The following is a 13,461-nucleotide window of genomic DNA, read 5'->3' on the forward strand; positions in this document are numbered from 1 at the left end:
CTCTGTAGCGAGTGCAGAGGCGAAACACCCGTGGAAAAGTGCTCTCTCTGCTCCAGCGAGCGCATCTGCTGGAATACATCTACCTTCTTTTCCTCTCTGTAGCGAGTGCAGAGGCGACACACCCGTGGAACAGGGCTCTCTCCGCGCCAACAGGCACATCTGCTGGGATACATCTAGCCTCCTCTTCCTCTCTGCCGCAAGTGCAGAGGCGAAACACCCATGCAACAATGCTCTCTCCGCGCCAGCGAGCACATCTGCTTGGATACATTTACCCTCCTATACCTCTGCAGCGCGTGCAGAGGCGAAACACCCGTGGAACAGTGCTCTCTCCGTGCCGGCGAGCGCATCATCTGGGTTACATTTACCCTCCTCTACCTCTCTGCAGCGCGTGCAGAGGTGAAACACCCGTGGAACAATGCTCTGTTCGCACCAGCAAGCACAGGTGCTGGGATATATCTACCCTCCTCTTCCTCTCTGCAGCGATTGAAGAGGCAACACACCCGTGGAACAGTGCTCTATCCGCGCCGGCGAGCGCATCTTCTGGGTTTCATTTGCCCAACTCTCCCTCTCTGTAGCAAGTGCTGAGGCTAAACACCTGTGGAACAGTGCTCTCTCCGCGCATGCGAGCGCATCTGCTGGCATACATCTATCCTCCTCTTCCTCTGCAGCGAGTGCAGAGCCGAAACACCCATGGAACAGTGCTCTCTCCGCACAAGCGAGCGCAGCTGCTGGGATATACCTACCCTCCTCTTCCTCTCTGCAGCGAGTGCAGAGGCTACACACCCGTGGAACAATGCTCTCTCCGCGCCAGCGAGCGCATCTGTTGGGATACATCTACCCTCATCCTACTCTCTACAGGGAGTGCAGAGGCGAAACACCTGTGGAACAGTGCTCTCTCCACATCAGCAAGCGCATCTGCTTGTATATATCTACCCTCCTCTTCCTCTTCTTCCTCTCTGCAGCGTGTAAAGATGCGAAACACCTGTGAAACATTGCTCTCGCCGCGCCAGCGAGCGCATCTGCTTGGTTACATTTACCCTCCTCTTCCTCTCTGCAGCGAGTGCAGAGGCGAAACACCCGTGGAACAGTGCGCCCTCCGCTCCAGCGAGCGCATCTGCTGGGATACATTTCCCCTCGTCTTCCTCTCTGCAGCGAGTGCAGAGGCGAAACACAGGTGGAACAGTGCTCTCTCCGCGCCAGCGAGCACATCTGCTGGGATACATCTGCCCTCCTCTTCCTCTCTGTAGTTTGTATAGAGGCGAAACACCCGTGGAACAGTGCTCTCTCTGCGCCAGTGAGCTCTTCTGCTCGGATACATCAACCCTCCTCTTCCTCTCTGCAGCGAGTGCAGAGGCGGCACACCCGAGGAACAGTGCTCTCCGCGCCCGCGAGCATATCTGCTTGGATACATCTACCCTCCTCTACCTCTCTGCAGCGCGTGCAGAGGCGAAACACCTGTGAAACATTGCTCTCTCTGCGCCAGTGAGCGCATCTGCTTGGTTACATTTACCCTCCTCTTCCTCTCTGTAGCGAGTGCAGAGGCGAAACACCCGTGGAACAGTGCTCCCTCCACTCCAGCGAGCGCATCTGTTGGTAAACATCTACCCTCCTCTTCCTCTCTGCAGTGTGTGCAGAGGCAGCACACCCGAGCAACAGTGCTGTCTCCGCGCCGGCGAGCGCATCTTCTGGGTTACATTTACCCTTCTCTACCTCTCTCCAGCGCGTGCAGAGGCGAAACACCCGTGCAACAGTGCTCCCTTCGCGCCAGCGAGCGCATCTGTTGGGATACATCTACCCTCATTTTCCTCTACTACTGGGAGTGCAGAGGCGAACACCTGGGGAACAGTGCTCTCTCCACACCAGCGAGCGCATCTGCTTGTATATATCCACCCTCCACTTCCTCTCTGCAGCGTGTGCAGATGCGAAACACCCGTGAAACAGTGCTCTCTCGGCGTCAGCAAGCGCATCTGCTTGGTTACACTTACCCTCCTCGTTCTCTCTGTAGCGCGTGCAGAGGCGAAACACACGTGGAACAGTATTCCCTCTGCTCCAGCGAGCGCATCTGCTGGGATACATTTACCCTCCTCTTCCTCTCTGCAGCGAGTTCACAGGCGAAACACACGTGGAACAGTGTCTCTCCGCGCCAGCGAGCGCATCTGCTGGGATACATCTACCCTCTTCTTCCTCTCTGTAGTTTGTATAGAGGCGAAACACCCGTGGAACAGTGCTCTCTCTGCGCCAGTGAGCTCTTCTGCTCGGATACATCTACCCTCCTCTTCCTCTCTGCAGCGAGTGCAGAGGCGACACACCCGAGGAACAGTGCTCTCTCCGCGCCAGCGAGCACATCTGCTGGGTTACATCTACCCTCATCCTCCTCTCTGCAGGGAGTGCAGAGGCGAAACACCCATGGAAGAGTGCTCTCTCCGCGCCAGCGAGCACATCTGCTGGTATACATCTATCCTCCTCTTCCTCTCTGCAGCGTGTGCAGAGGCGAAACACCCGTGAAACAGTGCTCTCTCCGCGCCAGCGAGCCCATCTGCTTGGTTACACTTACCCTCCTCGTTCTCTCTGTAGCGCGTGCAGAGGGGAAACACCCGTGGAACAGTGCTCTCCCCGCGCCAGCGAGCGCATCTGCTGGGATACAGTTACCCTCCTCTTCCTATCTGCGGCGAGTGCAGAGGCGAAACACCCGTGGCACAGTGCTCTCTCCGCACCAGCGAGCGCATCTGCTTGTATATATCCACCCTCCTCTTCCTCTCTGCAGCGTGTGCAGATGCGAAACACCCATGAAACAGTGCTCTCTCCGCGCCAGCGAGCGCATCTGCTTGGTTACACTTGCCCTCCTCTTCCTCTCTGCAGCATGTGCAGAGGCGAAACACCTGTGAAACATTGCTCTCTCCGCGACAGTGAGCGCATCTACTTGGTTACATTCACCCTCCTCTTCCTCTCTGTAGCGAGTGAAGAGGCGAAACACCCATGGAACAGTGCTCCCTCCGCTCCGGCGAGTGCATCTGTTGGGATACATATACCCTCCTCTTCCTCTCTGCAGCAACTGCAGAGGCGAAACACCCATGGAACAATGCTCTCTCCGCGCCAGCAAGCACATCTGCTGGGATACATCTACCCTCCTCTACCTTTCTGCAGCGCGTGCAGAGGCGAAACATCCGTGGAACAGTGCTCTCTTCGCGCCAGCAAGCGCAGCTGCTGGGATATATCTACCCCCCTCTTCCTCTCAGCAGCGAGTGAAGAGGCAATACACCCGTGGAACAGTGCTAAATCGGCGCCGGCGAGCGCATCTTCTGGGTTACATTTACCCAACTCTCCCTCTCTGTAGCAAGTGCAGAGGCTAAACACCTGTGGAACAGTGTTTTCTCCGCGCATGCGAGCGCATCTGCTGGGATACATCTACCCTCCTCTTCCTCAGCAGCGAGTGCAGAGCCGAAACAACCGTGGAACAGTGCTCTCTCCACGTAAGCGAGCGCATCTGCTTGGTTACGTTTACCCTCCTCTTCCTCTCTGCAGCGAGTGCAGAGGCGAAACACCCATGGAACAGTGCGCCCTCCGCTCCAGTGAGCACATCTGCTGGGATACATTTCCCCTCCTCTTCCTGTCTGCAGTGAGTGCAGAGGCGAAACACAGGTGGAACAGTGCTCTCTCCGCGCCAGCGAGCACATCTGCTGGGATACATCTGCCCTCCTCTTCCTCTCTGTAGTTTGTATAGAGGCGAAACACCCGTGAAACAGTGCTCTCTCTGCACCAGTGAGCTCTTCTGCTCGGATACATCTACCCTCCTCTTCCTCACTGCAGCGAGTGCAGATGCGACACACCCGAGGAACAGTGCTCTCTCTGCGCCCGCGAGCGCATCTGCTTGTATATATCCACCCTCCTCTTCCTCTCTGCAGCGCGTGCAGATGCGAAACACCTGTGAAACATTGCTCTCTCCGCGCTAGCGAGCGCATCTGCTTGGTTACATTTACCCTCCTCTTCCTCTCTGCAGCGAGTGCAGAGGCGACACACAGATGGAACAGTGCTCTCTCCGCGCCAACGAGCAGATCTGCTGGGAAACATCTACCCTCGTCTTCCTCTCTGCAGCAAGTGCAGAGGCGAAACACCCGTAAAACAGTGCTCTCTCCGCGTCAGCAAGCGCATCTGCTTGGTTACACTTACCCTCCTCGTTCTCTCTGTAGCGCGTGCAGAGGCGAAACACACGTGGAACAGTGCTCCCTCCACTCCAGCGAGCGCACCTGCTGGGTTACATCCACCCTCATCCTCCTCTCTGCAGGGAATGCAGAGGCGAAACACCCATGGAACAGTGCTCTCTCCGCGCCAGCGAGCGCATCTGCTGGGATACATCTACCCTCCTCTTCCACTCTGCGGTGAGTGCAGAGGCCAAACACCCGTGGAACAGTGCTCTCTCTGCGCCAGCGAGCGCAGCTGCTGGGATATATCTACACTCCTCTTCCTCTCTGCTGTGAGTGCAGAGGCAACACACCCGTGGAACAGTGCTCTCTCCGCGCCAGCGAGCGCAGCTGCTGGGATACATCTACCCTCCTTTTCCTCTCTGCAGCGAGTGCAGATGCAAAACACCCGTGGAGCAGTGCTCTCTCCGCGCAAGCGAGCGCAGCTTCTGGGATACATCTACCCTCCTCTTCCTGTCTGCAGCTAGTGCAGAGGCGACACACCCGTGGAACAGTGCTCTATCCGCGCCGGCGAGCGCATCTTCTGGGTTTCATTTGCCCAACTCTCCCTCTCTGTAGCAAGTGCTGAGGCTAAACACCTGTGGAACAGTGCTCTCTCCGCGCATGCGAGCGCATCTGCTGGCATACATCTATCCTCCTCTTCCTCTGCAGCGAGTGCAGAGCCGAAACACCCATGGAACAGTGCTCTCTCCGCACAAGCGAGCGCAGCTGCTGGGATATACCTACCCTCCTCTTCCTCTCTGCAGCGAGTGCAGAGGCTACACACCCGTGGAACAATGCTCTCTCCGCGCCAGCGAGCGCATCTGTTGGGATACATCTACCCTCATCCTACTCTCTACAGGGAGTGCAGAGGCGAAACACCTGTGGAACAGTGCTCTCTCCACATCAGCAAGCGCATCTGCTTGTATATATCTACCCTCCTCTTCCTCTTCTTCCTCTCTGCAGCGTGTAAAGATGCGAAACACCTGTGAAACATTGCTCTCGCCGCGCCAGCGAGCGCATCTGCTTGGTTACATTTACCCTCCTCTTCCTCTCTGCAGCGAGTGCAGAGGCGAAACACCCGTGGAACAGTGCGCCCTCCGCTCCAGCGAGCGCATCTGCTGGGATACATTTCCCCTCGTCTTCCTCTCTGCAGCGAGTGCAGAGGCGAAACACAGGTGGAACAGTGCTCTCTCCGCGCCAGCGAGCACATCTGCTGGGATACATCTGCCCTCCTCTTCCTCTCTGTAGTTTGTATAGAGGCGAAACACCCGTGGAACAGTGCTCTCTCTGCGCCAGTGAGCTCTTCTGCTCGGATACATCAACCCTCCTCTTCCTCTCTGCAGCGAGTGCAGAGGCGGCACACCCGAGGAACAGTGCTCTCCGCGCCCGCGAGCATATCTGCTTGGATACATCTACCCTCCTCTACCTCTCTGCAGCGCGTGCAGAGGCGAAACACCTGTGAAACATTGCTCTCTCTGCGCCAGTGAGCGCATCTGCTTGGTTACATTTACCCTCCTCTTCCTCTCTGTAGCGAGTGCAGAGGCGAAACACCCGTGGAACAGTGCTCCCTCCACTCCAGCGAGCGCATCTGTTGGTAAACATCTACCCTCCTCTTCCTCTCTGCAGTGTGTGCAGAGGCAGCACACCCGAGCAACAGTGCTGTCTCCGCGCCGGCGAGCGCATCTTCTGGGTTACATTTACCCTTCTCTACCTCTCTCCAGCGCGTGCAGAGGCGAAACACCCGTGCAACAGTGCTCCCTTCGCGCCAGCGAGCGCATCTGTTGGGATACATCTACCCTCATTTTCCTCTACTACTGGGAGTGCAGAGGCGAACACCTGGGGAACAGTGCTCTCTCCACACCAGCGAGCGCATCTGCTTGTATATATCCACCCTCCACTTCCTCTCTGCAGCGTGTGCAGATGCGAAACACCCGTGAAACAGTGCTCTCTCGGCGTCAGCAAGCGCATCTGCTTGGTTACACTTACCCTCCTCGTTCTCTCTGTAGCGCGTGCAGAGGCGAAACACACGTGGAACAGTATTCCCTCTGCTCCAGCGAGCGCATCTGCTGGGATACATTTACCCTCCTCTTCCTCTCTGCAGCGAGTTCACAGGCGAAACACACGTGGAACAGTGTCTCTCCGCGCCAGCGAGCGCATCTGCTGGGATACATCTACCCTCTTCTTCCTCTCTGTAGTTTGTATAGAGGCGAAACACCCGTGGAACAGTGCTCTCTCTGCGCCAGTGAGCTCTTCTGCTCGGATACATCTACCCTCCTCTTCCTCTCTGCAGCGAGTGCAGAGGCGACACACCCGAGGAACAGTGCTCTCTCCGCGCCAGCGAGCACATCTGCTGGGTTACATCTACCCTCATCCTCCTCTCTGCAGGGAGTGCAGAGGCGAAACACCCATGGAAGAGTGCTCTCTCCGCGCCAGCGAGCACATCTGCTGGTATACATCTATCCTCCTCTTCCTCTCTGCAGCGTGTGCAGAGGCGAAACACCCGTGAAACAGTGCTCTCTCCGCGCCAGCGAGCCCATCTGCTTGGTTACACTTACCCTCCTCGTTCTCTCTGTAGCGCGTGCAGAGGGGAAACACCCGTGGAACAGTGCTCTCCCCGCGCCAGCGAGCGCATCTGCTGGGATACAGTTACCCTCCTCTTCCTATCTGCGGCGAGTGCAGAGGCGAAACACCCGTGGCACAGTGCTCTCTCCGCACCAGCGAGCGCATCTGCTTGTATATATCCACCCTCCTCTTCCTCTCTGCAGCGTGTGCAGATGCGAAACACCCATGAAACAGTGCTCTCTCCGCGCCAGCGAGCGCATCTGCTTGGTTACACTTGCCCTCCTCTTCCTCTCTGCAGCATGTGCAGAGGCGAAACACCTGTGAAACATTGCTCTCTCCGCGACAGTGAGCGCATCTACTTGGTTACATTCACCCTCCTCTTCCTCTCTGTAGCGAGTGAAGAGGCGAAACACCCATGGAACAGTGCTCCCTCCGCTCCGGCGAGTGCATCTGTTGGGATACATATACCCTCCTCTTCCTCTCTGCAGCAACTGCAGAGGCGAAACACCCATGGAACAATGCTCTCTCCGCGCCAGCAAGCACATCTGCTGGGATACATCTACCCTCCTCTACCTTTCTGCAGCGCGTGCAGAGGCGAAACATCCGTGGAACAGTGCTCTCTTCGCGCCAGCAAGCGCAGCTGCTGGGATATATCTACCCCCCTCTTCCTCTCAGCAGCGAGTGAAGAGGCAATACACCCGTGGAACAGTGCTAAATCGGCGCCGGCGAGCGCATCTTCTGGGTTACATTTACCCAACTCTCCCTCTCTGTAGCAAGTGCAGAGGCTAAACACCTGTGGAACAGTGTTTTCTCCGCGCATGCGAGCGCATCTGCTGGGATACATCTACCCTCCTCTTCCTCAGCAGCGAGTGCAGAGCCGAAACAACCGTGGAACAGTGCTCTCTCCACGTAAGCGAGCGCATCTGCTTGGTTACGTTTACCCTCCTCTTCCTCTCTGCAGCGAGTGCAGAGGCGAAACACCCATGGAACAGTGCGCCCTCCGCTCCAGTGAGCACATCTGCTGGGATACATTTCCCCTCCTCTTCCTGTCTGCAGTGAGTGCAGAGGCGAAACACAGGTGGAACAGTGCTCTCTCCGCGCCAGCGAGCACATCTGCTGGGATACATCTGCCCTCCTCTTCCTCTCTGTAGTTTGTATAGAGGCGAAACACCCGTGAAACAGTGCTCTCTCTGCACCAGTGAGCTCTTCTGCTCGGATACATCTACCCTCCTCTTCCTCACTGCAGCGAGTGCAGATGCGACACACCCGAGGAACAGTGCTCTCTCTGCGCCCGCGAGCGCATCTGCTTGTATATATCCACCCTCCTCTTCCTCTCTGCAGCGCGTGCAGATGCGAAACACCTGTGAAACATTGCTCTCTCCGCGCTAGCGAGCGCATCTGCTTGGTTACATTTACCCTCCTCTTCCTCTCTGCAGCGAGTGCAGAGGCGACACACAGATGGAACAGTGCTCTCTCCGCGCCAACGAGCAGATCTGCTGGGAAACATCTACCCTCGTCTTCCTCTCTGCAGCAAGTGCAGAGGCGAAACACCCGTAAAACAGTGCTCTCTCCGCGTCAGCAAGCGCATCTGCTTGGTTACACTTACCCTCCTCGTTCTCTCTGTAGCGCGTGCAGAGGCGAAACACACGTGGAACAGTGCTCCCTCCACTCCAGCGAGCGCACCTGCTGGGTTACATCCACCCTCATCCTCCTCTCTGCAGGGAATGCAGAGGCGAAACACCCATGGAACAGTGCTCTCTCCGCGCCAGCGAGCGCATCTGCTGGGATACATCTACCCTCCTCTTCCACTCTGCGGTGAGTGCAGAGGCCAAACACCCGTGGAACAGTGCTCTCTCTGCGCCAGCGAGCGCAGCTGCTGGGATATATCTACACTCCTCTTCCTCTCTGCTGTGAGTGCAGAGGCAACACACCCGTGGAACAGTGCTCTCTCCGCGCCAGCGAGCGCAGCTGCTGGGATACATCTACCCTCCTTTTCCTCTCTGCAGCGAGTGCAGATGCAAAACACCCGTGGAGCAGTGCTCTCTCCGCGCAAGCGAGCGCAGCTTCTGGGATACATCTACCCTCCTCTTCCTGTCTGCAGCTAGTGCAGAGGCGACACACCCGTGGAAAAGTGCTCTCTCCGCGCCAGCGAGCGCATCTGCTGATACACATCTACCCTCCTCTTCCTCTCTGCAGCTTGTGCAGAGGCAAAACACCCGAGGAACAGTGCTCTCTCCGCGCCAGCGAGCACATCTTCTGGGATATATTTACCCTCCTCTATCTCTCTGCAGCACGTGCAGAGGCGAAACACCCGTGGAACAGTGCTCTCTCCGCGCCAGCAAGTGCATCTGCTGGGATACATCTACCCTCCTCTTCCTCTCTACGGCGAGTGCAGAGGCGACATACCCGTGGAACAGTGCTCTCTCCGCGCCAATGAGCACATCTGCTGGAATACATCTAGCCTCCTCTTCCTCTCTGCAGCAAGTGCAGAGGCGAAACACCCGTGGAAAAGTGCTCTCTCTGCTCCAGCGAGCGCATCTGCTGGAATACATCTACCTTCTTTTCCTCTCTGTAGCGAGTGCAGAGGCGAAACACCCGTGGAAAAGTGCTCTCTCTGCTCCAGCGAGCGCATCTGCTGGAATACATCTACCTTCTTTTCCTCTCTGTAGCGAGTGCAGAGGCGACACACCCGTGGAACAGGGCTCTCTCTGCTCCAGCGAGCGCATCTGCTGGAATACATCTACCTTCTTTTCCTCTCTGTAGCGAGTGCAGAGGCGAAACACCCGTGGAAAAGTGCTCTCTCTGCTCCAGCGAGCGCATCTGCTGGAATACATCTACATTCTTTTCCTCTCTGTAGCGAGTGCAGAGGCGACACACCCGTGGAACAGGGCTCTCTCCGCGCCAACAGGCACATCTGCTGGGATACATCTAGCCTCCTCTTCCTCTCTGCAGCAAGTGCAGACGCGAAACACCCATGCAACAATGCTCTCTCCGCGCCAGCGAGCACATCCGTTGAGATACATCTACCGTCATCCTTCTCTCTGCAGGAAGGAACACAGGCGAAACACTTATTGAACAGTGCTCTCTACGCGCCAGCGAGCACATCTGCTTGGATACATTTACCCTCCTATACCTCTCTGCAGCGCGTGCAGAGGCGAAACACCCGTGGAACAGTGCTCTCGCCGTGCCGGCGAGCGCATCTTCTGGGTTACATTTACCCTTCTCTACCTCTGCAGCGCGTGCAGAGGCGAAACACCCGTGGAACAATGCTCTGTTCGCACCAGCAAGCACAGGTGCTGGGATATATCTACCCTCCTCTTCCTCTCTGCAGCGAGTGAAGAGGCAACACACCCGTGGAACAGTGCTCTATCCGCGCCGGCGAGCGCATCTTCTGGGTTTCATTTGCCCAACTCTCCCTCTCTGTAGCAAGTGCAGAGGCTAAACACCTGTGGAAGAGTGCTCTCTCCGCGCATGCGAGCGCATCTGCTGGCATACATCTATCCTCCTCTTCCTCTGCAGCGAGTGCAGAACCGAAACACCCATGGAACAGTGCTTTCTCCGCGCAAGCGAGCGCAGCTGCTGGGATATACCTACCCTCCTCTTCCTCTCTGCAGCGAGTGCAGAGGCTACACACCAGTGGAACAATGCTCTCTCCGCGCCAGCGAGCGCATCTGTTGGGATACATCTACCCTCATCCTCCCCTCTACAGGGAGTGCAGAGGCGAAACACCTGTGGAACAGTGCTCTCTCCACACCAGCGAGCGCATCTGCTTGTATATATCTACCCTCCTCTTCCTCTTCTTCCTCTCTGCAGCGTGTAAAGATGCGAAACACCTGTGAAACATTGCTCTCGCCGCGCCAGCGAGTGCATCCGCTTGGTTACATTTACCCTCCTCTTCCTCTCTGCAGCGAGTGCAGAGGCGAAACACCCGTGGAACAGTGCGCCCTCCGCTCCAGCGAGCGCATCTGCTGGGATACATTTCCCCTCGTCTTCCTCTCTGCAGCGAGTGCAGAGGCGAAACACAGGTGGAACAGTGCTCTCTCCGCGCCAGCGAGCACATCTGCTGGGATACATCTGCCCTCCTCTTCCTCTCTGTAGTTTGTATAGAGGGGAAACACCCGTGGAACAGTGCTCTCTCTGCGCCAGTGAGCTCTTCTGCTCGGATACATCAACCCTCCTCTTCCTCTCTGCAGCGAGTGCAGAGGCGACACACCCGAGGAACAGTGCTCTCCGCGGCCGCGAGCATATCTGCTTGGATACATCTACCCTCCTCTATCTCTCTGCAGCGCGTGCAGAGGCGAAACACCTGTGAAACATTGCTCTCTCCGCGCCAGTGAGCGCATCTGCTTGGTTACATTTACCCTCCTCTTCCTTTCTGTAGCGAGTGCAGAGGCGAAACACCCGTGGAACAGTGCTCCCTCCGCTCCAGCGAGCATGTGTGCAGGGTTACATTCACCCTCCTCTTCCTCTCTGCAGCGTGTGCAGAGGCAGCACACCCGAGGAACAGTGCTGTCTCCGCGCCGGCGAGCGCATCTTCTGGGTTACATTTACCCTTCTCTACCTCTCTGCAGCGCGTGCAGAGGCGAAACACCCGTGCAACAGTGCTCCCTTCGCGCCAGCGAGCGCATCTGTTGGGATACATCTACCCTCATCCTCCTCTACTACTGGGAGTGCAGAGGCGAAACACCTGGGGAACAGTGCTCTCTCCACACCAGCGAGCGCAACTGCTTGTATATATCCACCCTCCACTTCCTCTCTGCAGCGTGTGCAGATGCGAAACACCCGTGAAACAGTGCTTTCTCGGCGTCAGCAAGCGCATCTGCTTGGTTACACTTACTCTCCTCTTCCTCTCTGCAGCGAGTTCACAGGCGAAACACACGTGGAACAGTGTCTCTCCGCGCCAGCGAGCGCATCTGCTGGGATACATCTACCCTCCTCTTCTCTCTGTAGTTTGTATAGAGGCGAAACACCCGTGGAACAGTGCTCTCTCTGCGCCAGTGAGCTCTTCTGCTCGGATACATCTACCCTCCTCTTCCTCTCTGCAGCGAGTGCAGAGGCGACACACCCGAGGAACAGTGCTCTCTCCGCGCCAGCGAGCACATCTGCTGGGTTACATCTACCCTCATCCTCCTCTCTGCAGGGAGTGCAGAGGCGAAACACCCGTGAAACAGTGCTCTCTCCGCGCCAGCGAGCACATCTGCTTGGTTACACTTACCCTCCTCGTTCTCTCTGTAGCGCGTGCAGAGGTGAAACACCCGTGAAACAGTGCTCTCCCCGCGCCAGCGAGCGCAGCTGCTGGGATATATCTACACTCCTCTTCCTCTCTGCAGTGAGTGCAGAGGCAACACACCCGTGGAACAGTACGCTCTCCGCGCTAGCGAGCGCAGCTGCTGGGATACATCTACCCTCCTCTTCCTCTCTGCAGCATGTGCAGAGGCGAAACACCTGTGAAACATTTCTCTCTGCGCGACAGTGAGCACATCTACTTGGTTATATTCACCCTCCTCTTCCTCTCTGTAGCGAGTGCAGAGGCGAAACACCCATAGGACAGTGCTCCCTCCGCTCCGGCGAGTGCATCTGTTGGGATACATATACCCTCCTCTTCCACTCTGCAGGGAGTGCAGAGGCGAAACACCCGCGGAACAGTGCTCTCTTCGCGCCAGCAAGCGCAGCTGCTGGGATATATGTACCCTCCTCTTCCTCTCTGCAGCGAGTGAAGAGGCAATACACCCGTGGAACAGTGCTAAATCGGCGCCGGCGAGCGCATCTTCTGGGTTACATTTACCCAACTCTCCCTCTCTGTAGCAAGTGCAGAGGCTAAACACCTGTGAAACATTGCTCTCGCCGCGCCAGCGAGTGCATCTGCTTGGTTACATTTACCCTCCTCTTCCTCTCTGCAGCGAGTGCAGAGGCGAAACACCCGTGGAACAGTGCACCCTCCGCTCCAGCGAGCGCATCTGCTGGGATACATTTCCCCTCCTCTTCCTCTCTGCAGCGAGTGCAGAGGCGAATCACAGGTGGAACAGTGCTCTCTCCGCGCCAGCGAGCACATCTGCTGGGATACATCTGCCCTCCTCTTCCTCTCTGTGGTTTGTATAGAGGCGAAACACCCGTGGAACAGTGCTCTCTCTGCGCCAGTGAGCTCTTCTGCTCGGATACATCTACCCTCCTCTTCCTCTCTGCAACAAGTGCAGAGGCGACACACCCGAGGAACAGGGCTCTCTCCGCGCCAACAGGCACATCTGCTTGGATACATTTACCCTCCTATACCTCTCTGCAGCGCGTGCAGAGGCGAAACACCCGTGGAACAGTGCTCTCGCCGTGCCGGCGAGCGCATCTTCTGGGTTACATTTACCCTTCTCTACCTCTGCAGCGCGTGCAGAGGCGAAACACCCGTGGAACAATGCTCTGTTCGCACCAGCAAGCACAGGTGCTGGGATATATCTACCCTCCTCTTCCTCTCTGCAGCGAGTGAAGAGGCAACACACCCGTGGAACAGTGCTCTATCCGCGCCGGCGAGCGCATCTTCTGGGTTTCATTTGCCCAACTCTCCCTCTCTGTAGCAAGTGCAGAGGCTAAACACCTGTGGAACAGTGCTCTCTCCGCGCATGCGAGCGCATCTGCTGGCATACATCTATCCTCCTCTTCCTCTGCAGCGAGTGCAGAGCCGAAACACCCATGGAACAGTGCTTTCTCCGCGCAAGCGAGCGCAGCTGCT

Source organism: Amblyomma maculatum, chromosome 7 (genome assembly GCF_055883805.1).
Source record: "Amblyomma maculatum isolate TAMU_Amacu chromosome 7, ASM5588380v1, whole genome shotgun sequence".
Taxonomy (NCBI): domain Eukaryota; kingdom Metazoa; phylum Arthropoda; class Arachnida; order Ixodida; family Ixodidae; genus Amblyomma; species Amblyomma maculatum.